Here is a 9,152-nt window from a genome sequence, read left to right as displayed (position 1 = left end):
AAGTACATGCTCACATAACTGAAACTACCGAGCCTAAGTTGTTGTCTAAACCTGGCCTCAAGTCCTCCAGACTGGCCCATCACCAAAACACAAAAAACACGTCTTGATCCATATCCATGTAATCACAATCTCTCAATGCATAGCTGATACCGAGCACTCACATAACATACGAGTGAGTGGAAGGAATTCAAAGATATACGCTTCAAGCTGAATCAAGACCGCACGATAAGGAAGGAAAGATGGGAAGTTTATCCTAGATGTCATGTAGCCTCTCGAAGATAGGTGTGGACATCATCATACTAATCCACAAGACTCTACTCGATACTTTATCATGACTTGTAGAACCTATGAACCTAGAGCTCTGATACCAACATGTCATGCTCCAAAATTCGGCTAGTCATGATTACCTAACCCTACCTGCTAGGTAAGCCAAATGATAGAAAACACAACTCAAATAGGATAATAGGAATCAATAAATAAAATAACTTATCTTTCTATACAAAATCCCAAGAATTGGTAGTACAATTCATGAGCTTCTAAGACAGAGAATTTGCAAAGCTGGTACGAAATAAATACATTATCTGTTCGAAGTATACATAAATAGATTTACAAATCTAAAGCTACCAAGAATAAGAGGCAGCTACAACCGGAACGCATGTGCATCCTCAATGTCAGCTCCTGCCATACACAGCAATATTAGCTCCAAAATCTATATGCAAAGGTGCAGAAGTGTAGTATAAGTGCAATCGACCCCAAGTACTCAATATGTAACAAACCTAACCTTAGGTTGAAAGCAGTGACGAGCTCAGAAAACGGTCAGAGTCCAACACTAATAACTAATATTAACTCATAATAATATAATGGAGGCAATAAATGTAATAGCTCGATGATATTACGCTCAACTCGTTCACAGTTACGAAAAAGTAGATATGCTTCCCAAGTATAACAGTCAAATCCAGATATTTCAACTGAAAATCAACTAAACATGAGCTTATCAATAAAACTATATTTCCAATTCACAACACTAGATAAGGATTTCCTTTTTACCAATTAGCATGAGGAATGTACATCTTTATACTTACATGCCAAGTCATCAATTACCACATACCATCTAGCATGAGGAATATACATCTCTATGCCTACATGTCAAGTAATCAGATATAGTGTCACTATCTATCATTAAGAAGGTGCATATCTATGCCTATATGTCATGTAATCAGTTTTACAATGAACTCATCAAGTATACACAATCTTAGAACACTCTAGGTGCCTGGTTTAAATGCCCCAACAACATTACCATGGATCCATCAAATACTCATACTTAGCATTATACATGTTCCTGGCATAACTGTCCATCATCAAAGCACGTATATGACATACTTTGCCTGCACCCACTGCTGGCATGTCAAACTTTAGAAGGGCAGATCCTACCCAAGCGCTAATTATAATCACTTAGCCCAATAGTGGGGCCTAGTGCATGCGTAGCCTTAAATCAATACAGCTTAGCCCAATATGGGGCCTTCTATCACAGTCATCTCTCCCTGATGTAACCACTCAAACTGCTTGCGCAGCTCCTTTCTGCGAGACTGCGGCACATACTTCTCCAGAAAGAGAACGGAGAACTGCTGCCAGGTAAAGGGTGCTGCATCAATAGGCCTACGCCTCTCAAAAGTCTCCCACCAAGTAAGGCATCTCCAGAAAGCTGATAAGTAGTGAAAGCAACCCCATTGATCTCCAAAATACCCACTGTACGAAGTATCCTCTAACACTTATCCAAGAAACCCTGGGTATCCTCGCCCTTTGCACCACTGAAGGTCGGAGGCTGAAGTCTACCAAACCTCTCTAACATATGCTCCTCATCCCCTGGCATGGCAGGAACTATATAGTCCTGAGCAGCTGCAATCAGCTGGGCTGGATGTGTCTCTGATGTTTGAAGTCCCTGCACGACCTGCTTAGGTATGCGAGCAGCGAGAGTTTGATTGTCTCCCCCGGCTTGAGAAGTAGTTGTGGCTGTAGTTACTGAAACCACCTGAGCTAGGCCAGTGCAAACCGATAGGATCTGAGCCAAGGCCTCTTGAAGACCCGGAATCACAATGGGCACAAATAGTGCCTGAGCTGGTGTTGTGGAGCGTCCACAACTGGGACCTGATCCTAAACTGGAGTGGCTGGTGGATCTGCAGGTGCTGCCCTAGCTGTTGTGCAGGCCACACCTCTACCCCTACCGTAACCACAACCGCGTCCTTGGCCTCTATTGGCAACAGCTAGTGGTACTGGTGGTCGTCCATCCTGGCAAGTAGCGCGTGTCCTCACCATCTGTGAGAGAATAGAATGACAGAAGTTTAGTACTCGGATCAACAAATTCGGACGACAAGAATCGCAAGAATATGAAGTGTTTCCTAAAGGTACTGCAGCCTCTGGAGGATAAATACAGAAGTCTCCGTACCGATCCGCGAGACTCTACTAAACCTGCTCATGACTCGTGAGACCTATGTAACCTAGGCTCTGATACCAACTAGTCAAGACCCCAAACCTAGACCTGGTTGTGATGGCGCCTCTCGTGAAGACAAGGCCTGTCACACCTCCTTTTTCACTACACCCCCGAGAAGGAGTGTATAAGGGAGTTTTTTCCAACTTAAAGTGACAATCGAAACGGGATTATTTTATTTAAATTCAGAGTCGCCACTTGGGATAATTTTATGGTGTCCCAAATCAGCAGTTCAAATCTTGAATCGAGGAAAAGATTGACTCTGTATTATAGTCCGCGAACACAGAAATCCGGGTAAGGAATTCTGTTAACTCGGAAGAAGGTGTTAGGCATTCCCGAGTTCCGTGGTTTTAGCACGGTCGCTCAACTGTTATTATTGGCTTATTATCTGATTTTAACACACTTTTAAACCTATGTGCATTTTTAACTTTAGAACCACTTTTATTTATTTAAAGAATTGATTCAAGGTTATTTAAAACACATCGCAAGCCGCGCTACATGAAATGCACCTGTGGTTCACGACACGTTCTATTAATCTTGTTGGAAATTAAAACAAGGTCACTTGAAATGCACCCCCGGATTTTAAAAATTAGGCATCACAACTACATCACGGGAACCGTACCCATAGCCATGACAATTTTATTGATCGCGCCTAAAGCAAGCTACGATGTTTATGAATATATTTTTTTTTAGTTTAATTTTATTCACGTAATCTAATTTGAACTAAAATCAGAGCTTGACTTAATCATCATCATTATCCAAAATGGACTAATTCAAAGTCGGGCACGAAAGCCAAGCGCTAGCTTCACGATTTTACGGATTTAAAGCATTTGCATACATTATCATAATCCCATTTCGATATTTTAAAATTAGGAAATGGAAATCAAAACCAATGCATTCATCACAGTAATCAATTACTTTCAACAGATATCTAATACTAATACTCGACATATTCTCCAATGAATATCTAATACTAATACTCAACATATTTTACTAGACCATTTCATTCAACATACATTTACAGGTTAACCAAACAAAACATGTACGCGATCAAGAACGTTGTTCACATTGAAATGATCTTACGTGTTAAGGACTACTATGTCTTTATTGAACTTAAGAATTCAAGAATGAAGCAAACATGAAGAAATCAATAAAGTTGCAGCTTATAAACAGAAGCCTTATGCAGCAATTAAATCCAAATCGGTAAAACCTAACTTACTTATACAGGAAATTAAACATAATTTCAAGCTAAACCACATATATTGGCACCCAAAAGAACATGTACCTGTTATCCTCTCAGTTTGTTCGGCCTTATGAAATTTCAAAGCCTCAATCTTCAACAGGAGCACGATAAAGGAAAGCAACGAGAACCCCAAGTCCAATTCCTCATACTCCGATGTCTCCCTTTTCAGTTAAACAAGAAATCGACAGAAGCTCAGCTATTCAACAGTGGAACCAACAGCAAAATCAATAACAATCAACAACACGGGGAAAAAAAAACTCCATCAAAATATGAACAATCTTTTATTTAATTGAACTGGAGTGAAATCACAAATGAGCTATGCAAACTTGAGAACTGATGACAAGCGGAACCAGCGGCGAACTTGACTCGATCGAAAACATAATGTTGCTGCAAACGACATTGTCAACGTCTATTTTTGTGACTGGTTTAGGTGTTTTGAAGTGAGTTTTACAGCTGGGTTTAGCTTAGAAACAGCTCCGTTTTTTGGGTCTCTGTTCAAAGCATGAAGAAGAAGCAAGACGGGTGGTCGATTTTTGGTGTTTGATGGCGCTGCTTCAGGACTCGTGAAGAGGAAGCTCGCTAGGGGGGTCTTGATGAAGAAGATGACCAAAGGGGGTGGGGTCCTTCTGGTTGTTGATTTGTGAAGAAGAAGACAAACGGGAGGGTCTCCTTTTCAAAAAGCTGCGCTGATTCTCTCATCTCCCTCTTCAGATTTTTTGGGTGTTCTCTTTATGTAGAGTCTAGGTTTAGGTTATTATTTTGTGTATTTTGCCAATTAATCCCTAGGTCTTTTTGTGTTAAGTCTTTAGGGTCTTTTTTATTTGTTTTTGTTCCAAAGAAGAGTCTAGAAGGGTCCCTAGGCTTAATGGACAAATCCGAATTGGGCCAAGAATTGGGCTCAAAAACTCTTAAAATTATGATCCAACACCTTAATTGACTCATTTTAAAATAAGATAAAAATACTACACAATGCAAAAGCTAACATGAAACTATTATATGTTTTTTTTTGTATTCTTAAAATTATATAAAGATAAAAATAAGGTACTATATTTTGTATATTTTTTTAAAATTTATGAAAAATACATACTAAATTATTTTTTTGTAATTTTCATTTTTCTTGTAATAAAATAAAGTAAAAGAGTAAAAATGAGTTGAAATAGCTATATTACGCCTAAATTAAATATTTACGTGCTAAAATATGAAAAATTTTGGGGAGGGTCAAAAATCACATATCTATAGCTGCCCCTCTTTGACTGGAAAGACGAAGTATTTTTAGACAAAGAACGGCTAGACAGGTTTTTTGACCCAACCCTTATTTGGAGAGACTAAAACTAAGAGAGAGGGGAATGTGACCGAGCCCTGGTATCTGAGCTGCCTACATATCCTTGGCTATAAAGGAATCAGGTCACGTGTAGTTCAGAGGTGAGTGAGATAATGGAGTACGCCGACGTGGAGAGCCGGTCGAAGTGTCGCTCCACCGAGGTTCCTATCTGCGGTCCTGATGTTGCATCAAAACTCAAAACATGAAAAAGACTAGCTAAGCCTATCAACTACGAGTTACCAGATTCCTATCTATAAGTCTTCTGAAGCTTGATCTTGAGTCTTGAGTGGTTCTTAATGCAGACTTTAGATTTGAACCGTGATGCTTGCTAGTTGCAGGTGCTAGTTCGTTCTTCTTCAGCTTTTCAGACCAAAACGGGACATGCAGAGCTTGTGACCTCAGCCCTGTCTTGAGCAGCTCACATCTTTCATTAACTTATGCATTTGGATTCACTTCTTGTCTTTCTTTTTGTTTTTTTTTCTTTTTATTTTGGATTGTGACTAAGTTCTATTGATCATCTCAGACTGCTGACTCGCATTCTTGACGCGAGCTTCTTTTGTTGCTGACCTGAATTGCATTCTGAATTGAATTCTCTTATTTTTCAGGCGGGCGCCTGATTGCTTAACTTCAACTGTCTTCTCTTGTTACTCGACACTGTTTTACCTTACACCTTGAACCATTTTCCCTCGAAACTTGAACTGTCTTCCTTCGAAACTGCTTTCCCTTGAAACTCGAGTTGTCTTCCTTCGAAATTGCTTTCCCTTGAAACTCGAGTTGTCTTCCTTCGAAGCTGCTTTCCCTTAAAACTTGAGGTGGCTTCCCTTGTTCTCCAGGTGGAAGCCTGATTACAACAAAACAGACAAAACAAAACAAATTTTTTCTGCCCCAGTTTGCACTAGGAAGATTTGTGAGTTGTTAGCAAAATTGTAAACCACTTGTACTATTGATGCAATGATGAGAGTAAACTAAAGAATAGACTAGGAAAACTATAAACTAAGCTTGACTAAAGTAAAGACTGACCCTATTCTCCAGGCGGGACCCCTGATTTCAAGAAAACTAAACATTGATAACTAAAGAAAACTAAAAATTGACCCTTTTTTTTCAAATCCAGACTTCCATTTTTTCCCCAAAATATCCTAAGAGAAAATTCGTTAGACTAGGTTTTCTATATTAGGAGAAAGATTCATCAAACTAAGATTTTGATCCTAGGAGAAAGTTCATCAGACTAGGTCTCTTTTCTACTTCTTTTTTGGTATCTTAGGAGAAAGATTCATCAGACTAAGATTTTTATCCTAGGAGAAAGTTCATCAGACTAGGTTTTCTATCTTAAGAGAAAGATTCATCAGACTAAGATTAAGATCCTAGGAGAAAAGTCATCAGACTAGGTCTTCTAATTTATTATCTTAGGAGAAAGATTCATCCGACTAAGATTTTGATCCTAGGAGAAAATTCATCAGACTAGGTCCTCTATCTTAGGAGAAAAATTCATCAGACTAAGATTGTGATCCTAGGAGAAGTTCATTAGACTAGGTTTTCTATCTTAGGAGAAAAACTCATGAGACTAAGATTTATATTGGGAGGAAAATCTATCAGACTAGGACTTTTTATCCTAGAAGGAAAAATGTGAAGATCAATGGCAAGATTTTATGTGCAATAGCAAGACAAATAAAGGCAAAGATTTGAGAAACTTCCCTTTGTCGGCTCTTCTCGTCTTTTTTTTTTCTTCTCTTTTTTTTTGTTGTTTTTTTTTCTTTTTTTCTTTTTTTTTTCTCTTTTTGAATCACTTTCCTTGCACCGCTTTGTTCCTGTTTCATAAAAAGAAAAATTTATCAGTTTTGAAAATGGTGGTCGATTTGTGGCCTTGAATCTTGGGCAGCTTGGCTTCTGCTCAATCAGCTTGAGTCGGTCTCAAAAGACTTTTGTTATGCACCAACTCTGATTGTTTCACACCAGTACCATTTGTATTTGCAGCTCCAACAGCCTTATCCCAATTGGAAATCTTTGCTTAGGTGACCTTTTCCGATATCTTGAATGACTTCCTGCTTTTGAGCAATTTGTCTGTCAGAGAGAATCACCAGTTATCTTTTCTTGCGCCAAGTAGGCTGACAAGAGTCTTCTGGGGAAGCCTTTGCATGAATCCTCAAGTCATGTTGAAAGTAACAACTGAGTGTGCTGGCCAAATTTACTTTGTGCAACTGAAAAAGCTGGTAGCAGATTTTAAAATCTTTTCTTGCTTGTTTAGAGAAGGACTGACTCAGGGTGAAGGACACAATGACGCAAAGAAGCAAATATTAACAAGAAATTCCCCTATCGGAAGGACAGAAGGAAGAATTTTTTTTTCAATAACTAGCCTTAATGATCATGACATGCATTTTGGACTCAACGGCCTGATCTATCAAACTAATTCAATCCTCTCTTTTACCATTCTTATGATCTTTGAAGTTGAGCCTATCCGTGCCAATCCTTTGCATCAGCTTCACGACTCACTTTCGACTAATGGTGCCCCGAGGAATTTTCACCAACAAGTCTCTCTCATTTATTTATCTCCGCTTACCATCTCCTTACAGTGCCTGTTTAGGGTTTTCACTAGCAAGACTCTCTCATTTTTCTTTTTCTTTTTCTTACTTTTTGTGAGTAACTTGACAGTGTTATATGTTGTGTAACAACCGTTGCTCATTGCATGCTCCTATTGGCATTTTTGAAGGCATATCGGGAAGTCTTTATTTGGAAGATTTTTGGATAGGGTTGGACGAAAGGCTGGCATGAAGCTCAACACAGACTAAAGATGACAGGGTTGTATACTTACAACTTTTGGAATCGACTCTTCTAAAAATAAAATAAAATCTTTGCCCCGGTTTTAGCTATTGGGGTTTTTTTTTGAATTTTCCTTTTTCTTTTTCTTTGAATTCTTATTTGGCTGGACTGAACCGTGAGGCTTCCTACGTATCCTTTTTTAAGAAATCAGGTCTAACGTAGTTCAAACATCTGGCCTAAACTATTTTTCATCTTTCTTTCTGTTTCTCTTTTCCTTTTTTTTTCTCTTTTTTTCCTTTTTTCTCTTTTTCTTTTTTTTGTTTTCCCCAACTTCTATTTTTGAGGGCATGGACCTTTGACAATTCGTTTTTTGCTGAACTTTCTAAGAATTGCCCCAGTTTGTACTCTTGGGATATGGATTTGTTTTTTTGACTCTAAACTTGATTCCAAAATAGGGTAGTCAAAGAAAAATAACACAGCTCAAAAAGAGGTTAGCGAAAATATAAAGTGTTTGGATAGCAGAAAAAGGGCCTCCCAGCCTCGAGAATGCCAAACATAGTATCTTTCGCGATCACAGCATTGACGAACATGTCTGTCCTCTTGGTGTGTCATAGTCACAAGATACTTTCCATCCCTTAATTTCAAAATTTCTAACGAACTTCAACTGATTAAACATCTTCATGCCCGATCTTCACAATGATTTGAAGGTGAATTTTACTCGACCTTAATTCCAAAGTATTTCAACTCTTTAGTCATCCTCAAAAATGCCTTTTCCTCAATTGTCCAATTCAAACTTAAATCAATTTTCTAAGATCTGGCCAAAAATTCCGGATGCATGTCTTGTCATTAAAACTAGCAGGAAAAGAACTAAGCATGGAATGACACAAAAGGACAAACTGTATTTCATTGAGTAAACAACAATACAAACAACCTAAAATCCGAGTTATAACCCTAAATAACCTGGCTAATGAAAATAGAAATAGAACAGAAAGACAAGACTCACAAAAACAGAATGGAGGAATAGAAGGGTTTGACTAAATAAAAAAAATAAAATCTGGATCACAACCCTAAAATAACCCAAATAATAGAAAAAACATCAAAACAAACTACCAAGATTCCTTCCTAGTGAGGAGGGAATGACTTTTCAATTGCTAGGCTTGACATTTAGCCGCAAGTTTGCTCATCAGAATCAGCAGAGCTTCTCCAATTTCAACATCATTAACTTCAGTTAGCAAGTTCTCGAGAGGATTCTCATACTCCATGTCACCATGCATCATCCCCACAAAGTGTGCATCATGATGTGCAGGTAAAGGATTCTGTGCGATATTCTGGGTGTCACTGTCTTGGAT

The 9,152-nt window shown here is 38.5% G+C and overlaps 1 long non-coding RNA gene across 1 annotated transcript; it reads right to left on the bottom strand.

Annotated features, from left to right (window-relative positions):
* Nucleotides 1-477: 477 nt before the first annotated feature.
* Nucleotides 478-4,472, bottom strand: LOC142164650 (uncharacterized). Its single transcript, XR_012695493.1, has 2 exons — nucleotides 3,771-4,472; nucleotides 478-678 (listed from the first exon to the last, which is right to left on the bottom strand). It is a non-coding gene; the product is annotated as an uncharacterized LOC142164650 (long non-coding RNA).
* Nucleotides 4,473-9,152: the final 4,680 nt, after the last annotated feature.

Source organism: Nicotiana tabacum, chromosome 10 (assembly GCF_000715075.1).
Source record: "Nicotiana tabacum cultivar K326 chromosome 10, ASM71507v2, whole genome shotgun sequence".
Classification (NCBI taxonomy): domain Eukaryota; kingdom Viridiplantae; phylum Streptophyta; class Magnoliopsida; order Solanales; family Solanaceae; genus Nicotiana; species Nicotiana tabacum.
Note: the sequence above shows the minus strand (reverse complement) of the source record. Positions and strands in the feature narration are given on the sequence as shown.